Source organism: Pan paniscus, chromosome 12 (genome assembly GCF_029289425.2).
Source record: "Pan paniscus chromosome 12, NHGRI_mPanPan1-v2.0_pri, whole genome shotgun sequence".
NCBI classification, from domain to species: domain Eukaryota; kingdom Metazoa; phylum Chordata; class Mammalia; order Primates; family Hominidae; genus Pan; species Pan paniscus.
Window position 1 is genome coordinate 18,802,256 of NC_073261.2, and position 20,468 is coordinate 18,822,723.

Sequence of the window (20,468 nt, forward strand, 5' to 3'; positions counted from 1 at the left end):
TGGTTTGAAAACATCAGAGGGCAACCGTGGGTCAACCAGAGCTGTGTTATGTTTTCCCTTGGTATAACCATTTATAGTTTTCAAAATGCTTTGAAATAAATCTTGCTATGTAATACACGTGTATGTCTTTGTATATTCACACGTACACATTTAAATGATTTTACTAGCTATGAAATTGAAGTGTCTCTTATTTTAATAATTAAATAAAACATATTTGAGCAACATTTAACACACTCAGGATACTATGAAAGGTATTGTGGGGAATAAAAATGATTAACATTTATAACCCTCAAGAAACTATTTGATAATTCAAAGTTTTTGGTGAAAAGTGAGTAATGAAGATGTATGGGATGTCACGTTTTAAAATAGTCTTTTGGATCTTGAAATGAAAGCCATTTAAAACTTCATGATTAAAGGTGAAATTGGCTATGTAAAATCAATTGTGGAATAAAACAGGGAAGTACGTAGGCAATCTAGGATTTTATGCTACCATTACCTCTGCCTCCTACTCTGTCCACGCCCTTGCTTCTTCCTCTCTACACTGGTATAGAAAAGGAGTCTCTCAAAAGTATAGAAATTAAGAGAAACTCAGCAAGAATTTGCTATCTGAAAATGCTTTGTAACTGAGATTGACTGTTTAAGACTTTTTAAAATTGATTTTTACTATGTTTTCTCTCAGGCCTTTTTACTTCTCCCTTCTGGCCATGGTGTGATCTGAATTTAAATCAAAGCTCAATTTAGGATAAAGTGAATTAGAATAATTTAAATTTTAATTTGTTCAATAAAGGCTTATTTTTGGGTGTCATTTCACTTATCTGATTCCTTGCTGTAGACAATGGGATATTTTGACTTTAATTACGTACACATACTTAGGGCACCAAATTGTCATTAAAGTGGGCCTGTTAAACAGTTGCTCTAATGATGTCACTCCTTTGTATAAACCCTTCTGTGTTCCTTGTTTTGGGCTGATTTTTTTTTTTTTTTAAGACAGGGTCTTTCTCTGTCCCCCAGGCTGGAGGGCAGTGGTACAATCATAGCTCACTAAAGCCTTGGATTTCTGGGCTCAAGCAGTCCTCTCTCCTCAGCCTCCCAAGTAGCTAGGACTACAGGTACGTGCCATCATACCTACCTAATTTTTTAAAAAAAATTTTGTAGAGTTGGGGTCTTGCTATATTGCCCAGGCTAGTCTTGAACTCCTGGCCTCAAGTGGTCCTCCCACATTAGCCTTCCAAAACACTGGGATTACTGGTGTGAGCCACTGTATCTGGCCTGAATTTTATCCCCAACAAAATTTATATGTTGAAATCCTAATCTCCAGTAACTCAGAATGTGACTATCTGCAGACAGGGTCTCTAAAGCGGTAATTAAGTTGAAATGAAGTCTTTAGGACGGGCCCTAATCTAATCTGACTGGCATCTTTATAAGAAGAGGAGATTAGGACACACACACACACAGAGAGGGAGGACCGTGTGAAGACAACGGGGAGAGGGTGGCATTTACAAGCCAAGGAGAGAGAGCTCAGGAAAAACTAGCCTTGCCAACAGCCTGATTGCAGACTTCCATCCTCCGGAACTGAAAGAAAATAAATGTCTGTTGTTTAAGCCACCTAGTCCGTGGCACTTTGTTATGGCAGCGCTGAGAAACTAGTACATTCCTTTTACATTTAGGAAAAAATCAACAGAGCCATCCATGAATTGACCTCTGCCCAACACTCACTTCATTTTCCTTGACTGCTCTTTTCCTAAGCTTGCTGTAGCCACTTCAAACATCCCGTAGTTCCCTGACACAGTGTGTGAAATATTCCTTTGCATATGTTGTGCCCTCTGCTTGAAGAAATGCTCTTATTTTTCTAGTGCAATGCATGTTGCATTTCACCTTCTTGGGGATGCTCCTTGCAACCCCAACCTTGTGCTGATCACTCTTCTCAACTATTCTCAAATCTTGTAGGTACATGTAGTACTCAATTATTCTGTACTCTGAACTCTTGAAAGGCAATAGCGTCCATTCTTGGGATCTATGAGATGAATAATAAATGTTTGATGTGTGGATTACACACATATCATACATAGACTATGAAAACATTTTCATGGCAAAAGACAATTTTCTAACATTCTTAGGTTGGGCCTGATTTGGTTGTGTGTGAGCTCAGAATACCAGATAATTTATGCAATTATTAGGCCAAGCAATGTTATCAAACTACTTCAAACAGTTGTGGTAAGAAAAACAAGTTGTTTTTAGAGAAGTGTTTCATTTTTGAGGCGTGCTCAGAGTAAAGAGAAATTACTTGGCACATTAGTCAGGATTCTTGGTTGCAAGTGATAGAAATTGACTGGTCAGTTAATCAGAGAAGGAAGGATGCTGAGTAGTTTACAGCAGCAGTGAGAAGGCTCAAAAGCCCGTCTGAGAGAAGCAGGAGACCAGGCAGCCGGACCGAGCTGAGCTCCCTGCCGAGAGCAGTCTGGTGCAGATTTCATCAGGGCTCACATCTCAGCTGTCTCAGAGGCTCACCCAAAAAGCAGGATTTGAGTCCTGGGTAAGAGCATCAGATTACTCCAGCCTTGGCTACCTGCCCACAGCCCAGGTTGCTGGCAGGCTAGGGGTGAGAGGAAGCATCTGGTCTCTCTGCTTCTGGCCTGGGAGGGAGGGCTCTGCCTCCCATAAAGCCTGGTAATGAGGCACTCCTTCAAAACTGGAAGAGCCTTTGAATCAAGGTAGCGGCCCTCCTCTAAAGAAAATGTGAAATATTTCTACATCCCCTCCCTTTGACCACTCAACACCTATGTAAACCTTTCTTCAATCCTATGGAAGAAAGTACTCTTGCCTAAAATAATATAGTCCTTTCTTGTATGATTAAAAGTACAGCACTCCTCAGTGGAATATAATCCAGGTTGTAGTCATTTACTTCAACCACTCCACGTTCCTTGAGTAATACACAGTCTTCTAGAGCAATTGCAGTGCCCTCTCAGTATCCTGCAACCTATGCTCTCAGTTTCAGTGTTAGTACTACCAGGACTTATTGTACACCTATATACAATATGGGAAAGAAAAGATCACTAAAAAAATTATGAACATAGCATGACCCAGCATGGAAGGCAACGTCAATGGAGACTGCATTCCCCATAATGTATTCTATGTTCCTTCTGCCTTCTGCCAATAACTAAGTTGTTGTTTACCCGTTGGGATAACTCAACTTTTCATTACCAACGAATATCAACCCTTGGCATTCTAGCCCATATACAGTGATAGCATTGGGCGTGGTTGCGTAAGGACCTGGGAGAATCACCTGGGCTCCATTCACTTGCCTTCCTGTTGCCATTGTGTAAAAAACTTCAGTATTTCCTTCATAGTGAGGACCTATGCCCCCCAAACACTACAACTTCTCCTCTTTACTTTTTTCTTTTCTTTTTCTTTGTGCCAAATGGCCTGAAAACATAAATGGCCAAGCAGTTGAAGACATTGTTGTGATCCTTAATAGAAGGCTTTCTTCCATAGCTAGTAAACCTCCAAACAAGAAAAACACTGAAGTACAAGGACTGGAAATACAAATGTTTCATTAGGCTATAGGTCTAATCATGAGGCATGCCACCTTTATTCTTACCTTTAGATCCATGTATTTTGGCCAAGGGTGAGAAAGCACCACATACTGACTGCTGGTTCAGTGGACATATTGCACCCACAGGACAGCATCCCAGCCTCACAAGATGCTCTTCTCCCAGCTGGGGTCAAAACTGAGTTTTTAATATGTATTTAAGAATATATATACTGCCTATATCTGGAGGATAGTACACCTGATAAATCCTGTGAAAACCACAAACATTAAGGTAGTTGTTTTTATAAAATTAATTATTTGTCAGAAGCAATGTAATGTGGGGCAACATGACAACATATAAGATGTTTAGAAAGTCTGGGACGTAGTGATGCTGAAAGTAGCATGAATGCAAACTGAAGCACAGAGTTCATCTTAATTCCAGTGAAGCAGATCGCTGTGCTTCTATGACGGAAGATGCTCGGTGCAGTCACTGTGCTACCAAGAAGCTGGCTGTTCCTAGGGTATGGTAAATATTAAAATCTCAATTTGGTGAATGGTGCCAGCCGCTTGGGCACTATGCAGAGGGGATGGCAAAGCAGGTTGTGGAGAATTGCTTTTGACCCATTTCGTCACCTCCTTTCCGACAGTTTGGCCACTCTCTAGAATACCACCACGCAAGAGATTGGCTGGTTGGAGGAGGATGCTGACCCACAGTGACAGAGTAGGACATCTCATCCAGCCTGGGAGCAGCCGCAGAGAACGCAGATATTCTGCTACTCTTGCACCATTCTGAAAAGACAACCCATATCCTCTTTTCCACGCTTTTTGTCTCCAGGTCCACTCTGTTGCTTCTAAATCCCTTGCTATTTGGCCAAAGCATTGAGCTGGAATGAACTGTGCACCCCTATCTCTAGCCACCCCTCATTCCAGGAAATGTGGGGAATGAAATATGTGGCTTGAAGTTCTGCTTACCACAGGGAGGTTCCTCCTCCACTGTCCTTTAGTGCCACTGCTGAGCTGTGATGCCATGCAGAGTCATCTGTTTCTTCCTAATGAATTGTTCCTCAGGAATGTACCCTGAAGATAAAAGTGAAGCTTGAAGAAAAAGGAACAAGGTGGTGGGATGAGGCTCTCTGAGATTGGGTGCTGCAGGCTTGCTAGACAATGGGGTGCAAAGCTTCTCTAAGATGAAACTGACATTTCCCAGGTCAGCAAGGGCTGCTCAAGTCACACAGATGCCTGGTGTATCAATTAGGGATGCTTCAGGATGCAAACAACAGAGTATACAACTCATAGTGACTTCAGCACATAGGGCTTTGCTTTTCTCTTGTACTCTTGTAGAAATAAGTCGGAGGGGATGCAGGCTCGGTGACCCAGGACCAGCACCTTTGCAGTTATCTTTGCAGGGACTTCTGCTTTGGTCTTATTGGCCCCAAATCTGTGACCTGTGGCATCCTACCCCACCCTCATCTACAGAAGTGGAGGAATATTTGATAATATAGCTCCTCCAGTCCTGCTAATGATACAGACGTGGGGATAAGGGTTTGAGCACATAGGAATTGGTTTGACAGCCAACAGTGTCTACAGCACCTGGTGATATAGTCAGATGCTGAGTCTCCACAGAGCCTAGTTACAAACTAAGAAATGTTTTCTCAAAGGGAAGGTAATTCCTGATGGAATGCAGAGGCTCTCATTCTCCACTGGGGCTCACTGCAGGCTTCAGACGGCAGCCAAGCTGTTTGGGTACTTTGCCCTTAGTTGGCTCTTCCAGTTTGTAAGTTGATGAACCCAGCTGCTTTTACTGCAGCTGCATCACTTGAAAAACTGATTTTTCCTCTGGGTACCAATCAAACTGGAAGTAATTTGAAAAAACAGTAAGTGAATCAAAATGGGCCACCCAAAAGTTATGGAATATATATATCCAAAGTCCAACGTGTTGTCTTCTTGGAGGTGGGGAGCTCTAGGTTTAGCAGCTTGTCCTTTGTCTCCTTTGTCTGGGAGGGGTATCCCGATGTGCCCCAGGACACTAGACCCCAGTGCTTTATCAGGGTGAGCCCTGCATGTTCGTGGTGCTCATCTCCCTCCCTCTGGCAGTTTGCCTTTCCCAGTGATTTAGGGTGCGCACCGCTTCCTACTGGTTAGAGCCAGAGTGCGATTTCATCACTGTAACAGGTTCACGGACTTCTCAGTTTTCCTTTCTACTCAGTGGGTCTAGGAGCCAATATGGGAGTTATCCCAGTACTGAAAATAACAATTCCAAGTATGCATATTCTCCTAGGAGAATAGGAGCCTGAAACTAGGAACTAGGAGAATAATCTTAGGAGGAGCTATGATTGACGTTTCAACAACTGCCAAGGGAACTCGGTCTATACTGCACATATTTACTAATCTCCATGACACCCCTACTCTGACCCATGGATAGCAGCAGTGATCTAGGTCTCAGCAATCAGCAATTTTCTTACAACTTTAATGAGACACATTTTACGCATCATATAATTCACCCACTTCAAGTGTGCAATTCAGTGAACAGTAAATTTACCAAGTTGTGCAGCCATCACTATTAATCAGTTTTAGAACATTTTCATCAGTCCAATAAAGTCTCTCTGGCACACAGGTAAAAGAGGTCTTATTGAACTGATAGAAATATTATTAAACAGACTTTGAAAAAAATTGTGAAATAATCGCGCTATATTCCATTGTCGTAATCTACTTAACCGGGACTACCACTTAGATTGTTTAATATCTTGTACAATGTACATAAAGATATGATGAACTTCACAGGTGGTAAATATTTTCATGCATTTCTCAACATACACCTAGGATAAATTTCTAAAAGTGGAATTAGTAGACTAATATTTTTAAGTGAAAAGAAAATTCAGAAATTATAAAAAATTACCAGAGTCTGAATGAAGATAAAAATAGTGAAAGGGCCTTTTGTAACTCTGCAGTTGGCAAAAATGTCAGGGGAACAATTATTTCCAGTGACAGCTGACACCTACTGTGATAAAGAAGATGCAGCCTTGTCTCCGTAGGCCCGAAAGTGTCCCTAGGCAGTCCTGGGAGCTTCCCTCTGTGCCTTTACCTTTGCTGCCAGAAAAGTAATTCCTTAGAAACTGCCCGTTAAAATTTAAAATCTGACTGTTCCTGAAATCTTACAGCCAAAAGTCACAAAAATGATCTCAGGTCTGGGCCCAAATAGGCAGCTGTGATGTCTTTTCCTTGACTCTTTATCTTTCCCCCCTTGGTGTGTGTATAGTATTCTGTTTTCAGAAGGCTAGGCCATAGAGACTCTCACTTGAGCTGCTTTGAGTTGGATGTGGCCACACTGGGGGCAAAGAGCAGCACTCCAGTGTGTAAGGAAAACATTGATCAGAGCCCTCTCTCACCTGTCAGAGCCCTCACGTTAGTAAATCTGAGAAAAAATACTTCAGTTTCTCACTGTGAGTCAAGGAAGCACCAGGGCTGGAATTGAGATGGTGCAATTCGCAAGTTGCCTCCAAACTACTAATTTATCATCCTCATTTTACAACATTTTGCCACCGCCACACCCAAGGGAATAGCTTTGACAAGCCTTCAATTCTTCTATTCTAAAAGAACTAAATCCATAGCATGCACATGCGCGCGCACACACACACACAAATTTAAATGACATTTATTATTTCAATAGGCATTTTTCTTGTACTTTACGATTTTCCAGAAAATTCTTAACTAGCCTCTAAATAGTTTTGCACTCAAGGCAATAAATTCTCAGTGTTGAATGATTCCAACCAGGTTTCGCTGAGTACAAGTGTCTTGGTTTACCTCTTCCTTATTTAAGAAGTGGGAGAACAACCTTTCCTTTTCCAGGCTTTTGAAGGAGTCACAGAAGTTCTGGGAATTGAAGGAGTTCGAATATGTCCCCGCAAGGGTACTTCAGAGGACCTGGAGATATCTGGTTCCCAGCCTCACAAGCAGCATCACCATGATCTGCAAGCTGAACTCAGGCTCCACCCAGGCTCTGGGTCCTAAGCCTCCTTTTGCTTCCTATTACTCATTGATAGATGATCAGTACAAATGACAAAGGACAAAGCTAGAATGAGCCTGTGATATCAAGAGGCATTGGTATGAACTCATGGTATTTTTAATACATTTATAAAAATGTAAAAAATAATATGATAGCTTATTTTACATTATGTTACTTTACTATTTATTATTTTGCTTTACATTATAATTAAAATACATGTGTCTCCATAAAGAGGAACAACAGACACTGTGGTCTACTGGAGGGTGAAGCATGGGAGGAGGGAGAAGATCAGGAAAAATAACTAATGGGTACTAGGCTTAATACTTGGGTGATAAAATAATCTGTACAACAAACTCCCATGACATCAGTTTACCTGTATAACAAACCTGCACATGTACCTCTGAACTTAAAATAAAACTTAAAAATAACAATAATGATAAATGCATCTCAAGAGAATGAGAAGGCAATCCATGAACTTGGAGAAAATATTTGCAAAAGACACATCTGATAAAAGACGGTTTTCCAAAATAAAGAACTCCTAAAGCTCAACAATAAGAAAACAAACAATCTGATTGAAAAATAGTCAAAAGACCTAAATAGACACCTCACCAAAGAAGATATACAGATGGCAAATAAGCATATGAAAAGATGCTCAACATCATATCTCATTAGAAAGTTGCAAATTAAAACAGCAATGAAATAACACTACCCACCTACTAGAATGTCCAAAATACAGGACACTGACAACAGCAAATGCTGGTGAGTATGTGGAGCAACAGGAACTCTCACTCATTGTTGGTGGGAAGGCAAAATGGTGCAGCCACTTTGGAAAGTAGTTTGGCAGTTTCTTTCAAAAGTAAACATACTCTTACCATATGACCCAGAAATTATGCTCCTTGATATTTACCCAAGTAAACTGAAAACTTACGTCCACACAAAAACCTTTCCCAGTGATTTAGGGTGTGCACAACTTCCTACTTGGAATATTTTTATAGACACTTTATTCATAATGGCCTAGAGAGAGGAAGCAACAATCCAAAACTTGAAAGAAACCAAGATGTCCTTCAGTAGGTAAATAGGTAAATCATGGAATATCCAAACAATGAAATATTACTCAGTGCTAAAACAAGATGAGCTATCAAACCATGAAAAAGTGTGGAGAAACCCTAAATGCATATTACTAAGTGAAAGAAGCCAACCCGAAAAGGCTATGCACTGTGTAATTCAACTATATGACATTAAGTAAAAGGAAAATGGAGACAGTAAAAAGATTCATGGTGGCCATTAAATTGGGAGAAGGAGAGATGAGAGATGAATAGACAGAGTACAGAGGATTTTCTGGGCAATGAAACTACTCTATATGACACTACGATGCTGGAAATTATACATTTGTCAAAACCCATAGAATACAAAAGATTAAAACTGAACCCTAATGTAAACTATGGACTTTGATAATTATGCATTAGTGTAGGTTCACTGCTTATAACAAATGTACCGCTCTGGTGTGAGATGTAAATCGTGGGGAAAGTTGTGCATGTGTGGCAACAGGGGTATGTGAGAAATCTGTAGTTTTCACTCAATTTTGCTGTACTCCTAAAAGTGCTCTAGAAAATAAAGTCTATTAATAAATCAATAAACAATTGTGTATACACATAAATTAGTATATATACAGATATTTCCTAGTTCTTCCTAATGTTACTTAGAAGCAGGAACACCCCAGTAGCAACAAGCAATCCTAATGTCCAGGTCTTGGCTTCTAAATACAAACATTGTCTAATAAAGTAAACCAGGGCTCCTGGAAGAAATGCTTGATTCTAAGTGTTATGGACTAAGTGTTTTTGTGTCCCCTGCCTCAAAGTCCTATGTTGAAGTCCTAACCTCTAATTTAATGGTATTTTGTGATGTGGCTTTTTGGAGGTAATTAGTGTTAGATGAAGTCTCATATAAGAAGAGACACCAGAGAGTGCTCTCTCTCTTCACCATGTGAGCACACACCAAGATGGCAGTCTCCTACAAGCCAAGAGAGAGGCCTCAGAAGGAAGTCTTCCTTGTAGGCAGCTTGATCTTGAACTTCTTGCCACCAGAACTATGAGAAATACACTGCTGTTGTTTAAGCCACTCATATGTTATAGCATTTTGTTATGGCAGCCCAGCTGACTAATTCACCAAGGCTGTGACAGGAACAATCGAACAATCCAGGATGAGCCTGGAGCATCTTGTGGCAAGAGAAAGTAAATAAGTACTATTCAAAAAAAAAAAAAAAAAAAAAAAAAAAAAAAAAAAAAAAAAAGAAGGAAAGAAAGAAAAAAGAAAAAAGGAAAGTATATTAAAAGGACACAAAACCTAATCTAAAGAGTTTATAATGGACAAAACTGGAACAATTTGAGCAATGAGCTAAAAAAATAATATATAAGATAAACATCTGTGAGTCTATATTACGTAAATGATTTAATAGACAAACAAATGAGGGAAAGGGTGTAACTCTTCATTACAGGGGAGGCGCAGTTAATATGCGCAGGAGAAATGAGGGAAGTAGACAGTGACCATGAGGACACCGCAGTAATAGCTACCGTAGGTGCAGTCCATTGATGAATGCTAATATTAGAGGACAAAAGTTTAAGGAGAACCAGAAATTTGCATAGCCTCAAAGCGTGTCCCCTCAAGTATTCACTATTTAGAAAAGAAAAAACATTCAGAATATACTAACGGCTAAAGAAGACACATAGACAACAAATTAAGCATGCTGTAACTATTAATACTTATAAAAACTTAGCAAACCATAATGGTAGATAGATGTAAAAGTAATTGCATTTTTTCCATTAAAGGTAATGGCAAAAACCAATCACTTCGCACCAACCTAATATTTATGTATCATATAATTTTGGCTTTTTCAAAATCTTTTGACTTTGATTCTGAAATCTCAAGTAAATTAACTCAAATTGGGTATTAGTAAAGCTCAAAGTTTCGAGTCTGTGAAGATCTAATGGAACAGGCCTCTACATACAAACACTCTGATAAGCTTACTGGGTCCTCCACTTGAGTATGTCCAGGTAATTGTCTATTTCCCTAACAGGAAGCAGTATTCCACTAATAGGAAGCAGCTGTCCAGTTGTTCTCGTCACTTCCTTGCTCCCTGGACTTGTGGCTCCTTGCCCTCCCCATGCTCCCAAGCCCCCAGACCTCCTGGACAGCTTGTCATCTGTGAGCTTCCTCTGGTGCGTGTTTTCTCACGAGCCACAGGGAGAGGGACTGGAAGAAGCTTGCAGCTGTGGGACTGTGCAGAGCCCACCGTCAACCAGATTTGCACTAGTTAGGATTCCTGTGGTTGCAGAGTCCTAGATGGGTTTACAAGAAGGGCGAGGTAATAGGACCAGAGGGGTTGCTGAGCATCTAGACCATGTGGGCCAGGCTGCACTCAGGTTCCTCACCTCTGCTCTTCTCTATTTCATTTTGCAGGTTGGTGACCAAGTCTAGAATCATGGCTCATGCATATTTATATAATACATGTGCTTCTATGATACATATTTATTATTAATATATAATTAGTTATATCTTGATTTTATAATATACAATAAAACAATGGTATTTATAATTCTAGACTTCATTGCCTCCTCATAGACACAGATGGGATATATATGAATATACCTGGGTCCCATGGTACAGGTATTGGGGCAAGTGAGGCAGGGTAGAGGAATGTCTAACAGTTCCCAATTTTACATGTCACAGACCAGGCAGTCAAGGTAGACTGACTCCTTTCTTGGGTTCATTTCCAGAATTCCTAGTGGGAAAATACCGTTTGGCCCCCTTCACCAGATGTTTTACTGCTGCCTGGCCAGGAAGGCACTGAAGGTCCTGCGATCATCACCCACCTGTGTGGGTGGAGGTCCCAGCCTGATAATCTGAAAGTGTCCACTGTAGTCCATAGTCAGGACCCTCACCTAGGACTCACTATGGGGAAGGCACAGTCTAAGCACTTTACACAGACTGTGTGGTTTGGAGCCTGGATTGTGACTCCAGGCAGTCGGGCTCCAGTCTGCAGTCTTATCACTGACTATGCTGGTCAACATTCAAATAACTGTTTTGTTTTTAGATTTGTTTCCTAAAGTTTTAGGTGTTTATTGTGGAGAAATTGGAAAATACAGAAAACATTATGAATAAAATGGGCCAAGCATGGTGGCTCACACCTGTAATCCCAGCACTTTGGGAGGCTGAGGCGGGCGGATCACTTGAGGTCAGGAGTTCAAGACCAGCATGGCCAAAATGTTGAAACCCTGTCTCTACTAAAATACAAAAATTAGCTAGCCAGGCCTGGTGGCAGGTATCTGTGATCCCAGCTGCTGGGGAGGTGGAGGGAGGAGAATCGCTTGAACCTGGGAGGCGGAGGTTGCAGTGAGCCAAGATCACGCCATCGCACTCCAGCCTGGGTGACAAGAGTGAAACTCTGTCTCAAAAAAATAATAATAATCAAATTAAATTAAAAAAATAAAATGTCACTATTAACATCATCACCATGTAGAGATAAATACTGTTAACAGATTGGTGTATTTCTTTATGGTACTTTCCATTTTGTGGGTGAATGAGTGTGTCTGTGCTTTCCCAATTGAGTTCATATTATACTCACCTTATACCTTGGGATTTGCTTTTGTTTTTGTTTTTAAGATTTGAATCATGGACACTTTCCTATGTCATTAAATAATTTTTGAAAATCTGACCTTTTAGAAATCTGATTTTTCAAATTTTACTGCGCAGTGTTTAATTTTATAAGGTTACACATTTATTATTGGGTTTTCGTTGTCTACATTTTGTATAAATAATTCAATCATAAATACGTATGTGTAAATATTTGTGCATGTCTCCAATTATTTCATAAGTTTATTTCATAAGTAAACAAGTAAATTTATGTCATGAATTCCTATGAAATTCTAACTTTATGAAATTTATTCATGGATTGTTGTGACAAAGCTCTGAGGTTTTCAAGGCCTTGAAATTTGTGGTCCAATTGCTTGCCTGAAAAATTTACCAATTTATACTCTCATTATACAGACAGTTTGATAAAGAAAACTACCTATTTGTCTCATGAGAAATGAAACTTTATAAGCAAAGGAGAAATATACAGTCTCAGAAGACTTTGAATCTTGGAGGAAGTGAGTTTTTAGAAGGATGGTCTGAGAATATGTGCATGCCTTTACATTTTAAATGAAAGATATGGCTGATTGGATTAAAAACAGAAAAGAGATATAAATTTGGGTAGCACAGTAGTTGCTTAGACTTAGAAGATGGGGAATTTCTTACCTGAAGTTAATTAGCTAAAGATTAAACCTTAGAAGGAAAGATAAAGGGTTTATATTACTCTCTCTCCCTCCCTCTCTCTCTCTCACTCAAACCCAGCAAACAGCTAAATACCAAAGTAATCACTTCTAGGAATGCAAAGGAGAGACAAGATCCATTATCCAGTAGACAAATATGAAAAATGGGACATATGGTGAGGGGAGGCACTTTTCTCAAATCTCACGAAAAGAAAAGGATTAATTAACTTCAAGAGGACAAAACAATTTTGGGAAAGGAGACAGAGAGCACAATGTGTGTTTAAAGCAAGGAGGCAAAAGTGTTGCTGAGCCCCTATCAACAACTGTGCAGCTCTCGCCTCCAGAATGTAATAATTAGCGGGAAACAAAGACAGAAGACTGTTAGGGGCAGGAGCAGCACCTGGCCGTTTACGGGATGGTGTCAGTGCTCAGAACTTAAGAGATCCTCTGTGAAATACAGGCAGAAAAAAATAGGGGGAAAGGACATTAACAAAAAACAGACATTAAAGAGCAAGTGATGATAGCATGAAAAGAACTAAGGTAGTTAAACGAAGAAATAAAAGACACAACATTCATTTCTTATGACTGCTATAATAAAGTCCCTCAAAGTTGGTGGTTTAACAGAATACAAATTTATTATGTTACAGTACCGGAGGTCAGAAGCCCAGAATGAGTCTCTCTGGGCTGAAATCAAGGTGTCAGCAAAGCCGCTGTCCTTCTGAAGACTTTGGGGAGAATCAGCTCTGGGTCTTCCCCAGCCTCTAGAGGCCCCGCATTCCTGGGCTCACGGTGGCGTGTGATTCTAGCCTCTGAGCTGTCTGCACATCTCCTCTAACTCTAACTTCTTGCTCCTTTATAAAATCACATTGGGGCTACCCAGATAATCCAGATGACCCCCCATCTCAAGATCGTTAATCACATCTATAAAGTCCCTTTTGCCGTGTAAAGTGCCATATTCACAGGTTCCAAGGATTAGGACGTGGGCGTCCTTGGGCAACCATTGGTCTGCCTACCACAGACACTAAACACATCTGAGATCTCTGGATTCCAATAGTTGGAAGTGATGTTTCAGGGAATCCTGGACAGGCTTCCCAAGTGAAGCTTAAAGCCCCTTTCTGTCTATAGGCAGAATAAATGATGAAGGATCAGAAAGGAAGCAGAATCATGGGGATGGTAGTTTTAAAAATCAACAATAGATCAATGAGAAGAACAAGAAAAAAATATTGGGAATTCAGAGAAAAAAATTATCCCAGATGGACAAGAAGCAAAGAACGTTGGACTTTCCCTCTGTAAGATATCACTGGTGCCATTTAGAATCAAGAATCAGTGCATAGTGGAGGATTAGTGAACCAAAGCCCCAAGAAGGAAGACCACCCCTGACTTTAACGTATGTTCTCTGACTGGTCATCTGAATTCATGAGAAAATGTTCAGTGTCATTTTGGAGAAAGTGAATAGATTAAAGTTTATTTGTCCATTTTGACAACTCTTTTTCATGTTGGAGTAATGTGGAAGACCACAGGCATGGATGTTAAACAAACTCTTTAACATATAGCTGTACGTGACAAGGGCAGGAAAAGTCCTGGGTGTGTGGGGAGTAAGAAAGCCAAAGGTCCTAGCATTTGCCTAGGTGGCCACTAAATATCCCGGGAGGAGACTGGATGTAGGAAGTAAAAATTCCTTCCAGAGAGAGGGGCCTGAGGAATACCACAGGGTGGCTTCTGGCAGAGATCTCTTGGCCACAGCCTTTGCATAGGCTAGGGTTCCATCTGTAATAGCCACTGTAGCACTGATGTTTAAAGCATTATGCTATAGAGGCAAATATCTTTATGTTTGGTTTTTAAGGTGAAATAAACATGATCTCTCTTTCTCTCTCAAATCCAGCAACTAACTAAATATTAAACTGATCACTTTTAGGAAAGCAAAGGTGATTACAAGATTGTAAAACAGGACTGATTATGGACTAAGGTTATCAAGTAATAGAAAGAATATAAAAAAAGAAAAAAATTGAGGATAAGTGAATTTATCCCCAGATATTTTCTTCATATTTGTTATTGAAACAAAGTAAGAATAAATGAATTGATTCGAATGGAACGAAAAATTAAACTAATATCATAGAGATAAGATATGTTTCTATAGTATATTGAATATAATTCAGTCCTTATCTATCTATATATATATATATATATTTTTTTTTTTTTTTTGAGACACTGTCTCGCTGTGTCGCCAGGCTGGAGTTCAGTGGCGTGACCTTGGCTCACTGCAATCTCCACCTCCTGGATTCAAGCAATTCTCCTGCCTCAGCCTCCCAAGTAGCTGGGACTACAGGCGCCCACCACCATGCCCAGCTAATTTTTGTATTTTTAGTAGAAACAGGGTTTCACCTTGTTGGCCAGGATGGTCTTGATCTCTTGACCTTGTGATCCGCCTGCCTGGGATTACAGGCGTGAACCACCGCACCTGGCCAATCCTTACCTATTTTTGATGGATAAGAACAAATCCATCAATTGAGGAAAAAAATACATAGTTTCCAGGAAAAAAAGGACAAATTAGATAAGCAATAGAGAAGTAATGGAGAAGTTTTAAATAACTCAAAGAATTGTAAAATTAGAAATAAAATGTCCAATCATTTTGGAATGACTCCATTCTCATTAACCATGCAACATAACATATGGACTCATTTTGAAATTATCTCACTTTCATTGGCAAAATTCAAATAAGTAATTCTCCTCCAAAATGAGTTTTTACTAAATCTTTATTGTCAAGTGGCATGTATATCTTTTTGCTGAGCCAGGGAAATAAGTAAGTGCTGAACTTACACTCACTGCCAACTGATGAGAAAAAAAATGCTGGAGGACTGCCATTTTAATGGAAGAAAATAGAAGTTTACTCTATATTAAATCCTGAAAGGCCTTAGCTCTAGCACAGGGAATGTCAGACCCAAGGTCAGTCTACTGGGGGTATAGAATCTCAGTGCAGGGTGGGAGCAGATTTCAACTCACTAGACATGTTTTCTCTGTAAAGAATTCCAAGCTCTTGCTTCTTTGGAAGCAAAACCTTAAGATGTAGGAAAATATGACTACATGTTGGGAATATCACCAATGTAAAAACAGGCTAGCAACTTTTTGACGCAGTTCCAAATGAAGCAATTTGTTGAATGGAAGTGAAACATTTTGCTGTCCATTCTGTCCTTGGAACATCTGTGCTGGGAAACAAAGCGCATGAGAGACCACTGTTTTGGGCTGGCCTCCTGCACTGGGCCCTAGGAGATCAGGCCAAACCAGAATGGAGTCAGTGGTGCTAAGTGCCATGTAATCAAAGTGAACATTGAAATAGGACAGTTTTCCTAAAAACAGGAGATTCTAGTCAACCTGATTCGGTATAATAAGGAAGTCCCCTCTGTTTTTTTTTTTTTTTTTTGAAACAGGGTCTTGCTCTGTTACCCAGCTGAGTGTGCAGTGCCATGATCATAGCTCACTGCAGCCTCAAACTCCTGGGTTCAAATGATCCTCCTGCCTCAGCCTCCAGAGTAGCTGAGACTGCAGGTATGTGCCACCACACCGAAGTAATTTTTAATTTTTTTGTAGATATAGGGGTTTCTCTGTGTTGCCCAGGCTGGTCTTGAACTCCTGGGCTCAAGCCATCCTCCCACCTCAGCTCCCTACAGTGCTAGGATTAGAGGTGTTGGGGCTGTAGGCCCTTGGCCCCCTAAAGTTTTACTAAAAATCGCTGACATGAGGCACATTGATTAATAGGAGAAAAGGCATAGAAATCTATTTAATGTGCATACACAAGAGTCTACAGAATGAAGATCTAAATTCCCAGTGAGTTAAGAAACTTGTATACCATTTCGAGGTTACAGAAAGACTAGAGGCTTAGATTCTGGTAAAACAGGGTGTGGGAGGTGGAGAAGAGGCTTGGCTGCAAAGGAGGACTTGTTATGTAGATGAAGCCTCCCTCAGACAGAATAGATGGTAAGCTGTTTCTTTTCAGACTTTTAAAGGTGTCAGATTCTCAATGTCTCCCGGATCTGGGGAAAGAAACAGAAAGGGGAGGGGCCTGGATGCATTAACAGAGATTCTCTACAGATGCACATTTTCCCCGCTTGATATGGTTTGGCTCTGTGTCCCCACCCAAATCTCATCTTGAATTATAATCCCCATAATTCCCATGTGTCAAGGGCAGGACCTGGTAGGAGGTGACTGGATCATGGGGGTGGTTTTCCCCCGTGCTGTTCTCAGGATAATGATGGATTTCTCAGGATATCCAATGATTTTATAAGTGTTTGACCATTTCTCCCACACACACTCTCTCACCTGCCGCCATGTAAGACGTGCCTACTTCCCTTTCCACCATGATTGTAAATTTCCTGAGGCCTCCCCAGCCATGCAGAACTGTGAGTCAATTAAACAACTTTTCTTTATAAATTACCCCATCTTGGGTATGTCTTTATAGCAGTGTGAGAACAGACTAATACACCACTTAAGGCAGCTTTGAAAGGCCACTTCTGTCAGGATGCCTAGGTGGCAGCCATTTCAAAATATGCCAAAGAAATATATTTTGGGGCAGAATATTTTCATTTTCTCCATAGGTGTGAGTGATTGTGCCCAGTCAGTCCCCTCTGTTTTGAACCCTATAAGAAAAGTAACTTCGAAATGACCAATCTTTTTGTTCCCTCTGTCTGCATTTCTCAGCCCTTTTCTGTCTGTAAAGCCAACCTCCTCTGCTCAGATTATCAGAACACTCATTCTGTTTTACAGAATAAAGTGTTGCCTGATTCTAGAATCACAAATATAGGCCAAGTAAGATCTTTAAACTAAATTGCTGTGATTTTGTCTTTAGACATTGTCTAGGATTCAATCAGAACACTTTGGCAGCTTTGGTGTGCCTCATAATCTTGTATTTCTTCATGCCCTTTTGCTGTTGTTTGTCTGTGAAGATGGAGGTGAGATAGAAATTTGGTAGAACTTGTTTAACAAGACACAGGTGTTAATCACAAATAAAATTCTAGGGCTGGGCAAGGTGGCTCACGCCTATAATCCCAGCACTTTGGGAGGCCCAGGTGGGTGGATCACTTGAGTTCAGGAGTTTGAGACGAGCCTGGCCAACATGGTGAAACCCCGTCTCTACTAAAAATAAGAAAAATTAGCTGGGTGTGGTGGTGGACACCTGTAATCCCAGCTACTGGGGGCACTGAGGCAGGAGAATCACTTGAACCCAGGAGGCAGAGATTGCAGTGAGCTGAGATCACGCCATTGCACTCCAGCCTGGGTGACAAGAGCAAAACTCTATCTCAATTAAAAAAAAAAATCTGAGCCCCTCAACCAATAGAACAGACCCCACCTCTCAGCCAAGTGCATTTCTAAGTTAACTTGAAAAACTAGGTCAGGTCATGATGGGAAGTGGGGGTCAAACATGCCTCATTTTACTCTCCTCCCTTTGGAAATCAGGCACGCCTGACCAGTGTTAACATTAAGAGACCTTAAGACTGACAAAGCAGACTCTTTGTAGCAATAAGATACCAACATGACGGATAGTAGGCCCTAAAAGAAATCAACATAATTAAACCCAAACTATAGTTATTTGACATGTTTTGAAATGGTCCTCAAATATGTCTCTTGTGGGGAAAATCTACATTCTGCAAATAACCGCTTTCTTTTTCCAGGTCTTTTTCCTGATTTAGGAGAGAATTAAGAGTCTGACACCTTTTTAAGTCTGATAAGAAATATTTACAATCTATTCTCTCTGAAGCCTGCCACCTGAAGGCTTCATCTGCATAATAAAGACCTTGGTCTCCACAATCCCTTATCTTAACCCAGACACTCCTTTCTGTTGATTCCAGGTCTTTAAATAAACTCAACCAATTGCCAATCAGAGAATCTTTGAATCCACCTATGACCTGGAAGCCCCCTCCCTCCACTTCCAGTTGTTTCGCCTTTCCTGACTGAACAAATCTACATCTTACATGTATTGATTGACCTCTTGTGTCTCCCTAAAATATATAAAACCAAGCTGTAGCCCAAACACCTTGGGCACAAGTCCTCAGGATCTCCTGAGGCTGTGTCACGAGCATGTCATTAACTGTGGCAAAATAAACTTCTCAATTGATTGAGACCTGTCTCAGCTACTGCTTCATTTACACGGATCACAAAGACCTGCTGATAAAACAGCATGCAGTGAGAATCCTGCTAAAACCTGTCCAGCCTCTTTACTTTTTAATAAACATACTTCCTTTTTTTTGGTGGGGAGTAGGGGACAGAGTCTGGCTCTGTGTCCAGGCTGGAATGTAGTGGCATGACCTCAGCTCACTGCAACCTCTACCTCCCGGGTTCAAGTGACTCTCAAGCCTCAGCCTCTTGAGTAGCTGGGATTAGAGGTGTGCACCATCACACCCAGCTAATTTTTGTATGTTTTGTAGAGATGAGGTTTTGCCATGTTGGCCAGCCTGGTTTCAAACTCCTGGTTTCGAGTGATCATCCACCTTGGCTTCCCACAGTGCTGGGATTACTGGGGTGAGCCACTGCACCTGGCCAAATAAACATACTTTCATTTTACTCTGTCTCCTTGCTCTTGAATTCTTTCTTGCGTGGAGCCAAGAACCCACATAGCCTCCTAGGCTGAACACCAGTTTTGGGATTTGCCCCATGACAGAGCTGGTGGTAGTTTTAGAGGTAAGAGAACAGGGCAGCTTGTTGCCGACGGGCAGTGGAAAGGGATGTCACTGCGTACATGTGCTTGTATACATAATTATGAAATAAGGGGAAAGGGATGTAGGTGGAGGAGTTTTGGCCATTTCATTGGCTTGTTCTTCTGAATCCAGGAATTTATCCTATGGCCTCCTATAACAAATGGTTTTAGATATGATTCTTGACTTCCATCTAACTTACAAATAGCAAAAATAATAATATTGCAATGGTCCTATCAATCTCTTTACACAAAGGAAGACATTTTCCAGTAAATGGGTTACTATTTGTCTATTGATGAAATATTTTTCTGCCTTCAGGTGATTTATTTAATTTGCTATGGTTATAAAACTCCTACAGTTCATTCCCTGGGCCCCATTTCCCACTAAGATGTCATAGTGGGACAATAGTGGGCTCTAAGATCAAATAAATGCCGAGTCCTGCTTGGGGCTGGCTGGCTGCTCAACCTTGCTAAGGTATTTAGGAACTCTGACCTTGCTTCCTCCCCTGGAAACTGTGGAGATAGAAGATGACCTCTGATCTAGATATGAGAATCAAGTGCACATATGGCAGATAACAGAGAACCAAGAACTGTGGTTTCCCTTTCTAAGAAAAGGATAACATAACAAGTCCCTTCTTTTGGAATGGGTAGAACTTATGCCCAGGCTCTTGAGGTGCTGTGGAGTCCCCCACATGCTTGGGCAAGGGAGCAAAGCTTGAAATGGTTTATTCATTCCATCCTAGCCTTCCCTGCTTCCACTTTGTTTGTAATTCTTTTTTTTTTTTTTTTTTTTTTGCCATCTTCTATCAGCATCTCCTGCCTAATTAAAAAAAAAAAATCTAAATGCCCTATCAGTTTGACTTGAAGTCCCATGGGAATTTAACTCAATTCATTGAAAAATTGAACTCCAAACCTGAACACCAGCCTGTATATTTTATTATCTTTTCT

General features: G+C 40.6%; 1 protein-coding gene across 8 annotated transcripts in view; it reads left to right on the forward strand.

The window, feature by feature from the left end:
- The window catches only part of LOC117979235 (WW domain-binding protein 11-like), a 268,867-nt gene that overhangs the window by 209,495 nt on the left and 38,904 nt on the right, over positions 1 to 20,468 (forward strand). The window contains exon 3 of one of the 8 annotated variants that reach the window (XM_063594550.1): positions 988 to 1,109. The exons of 6 other annotated variants lie outside the window; for them this stretch is intronic. The gene's annotated coding sequence lies outside the window, so the exon portion shown is untranslated. Of the gene's footprint in view, positions 1 to 987; positions 1,110 to 14,753; positions 14,849 to 20,468 lie in introns of those variants that run through there. One more of the 8 variants, XM_055107455.2, reaches the window with a different exon arrangement.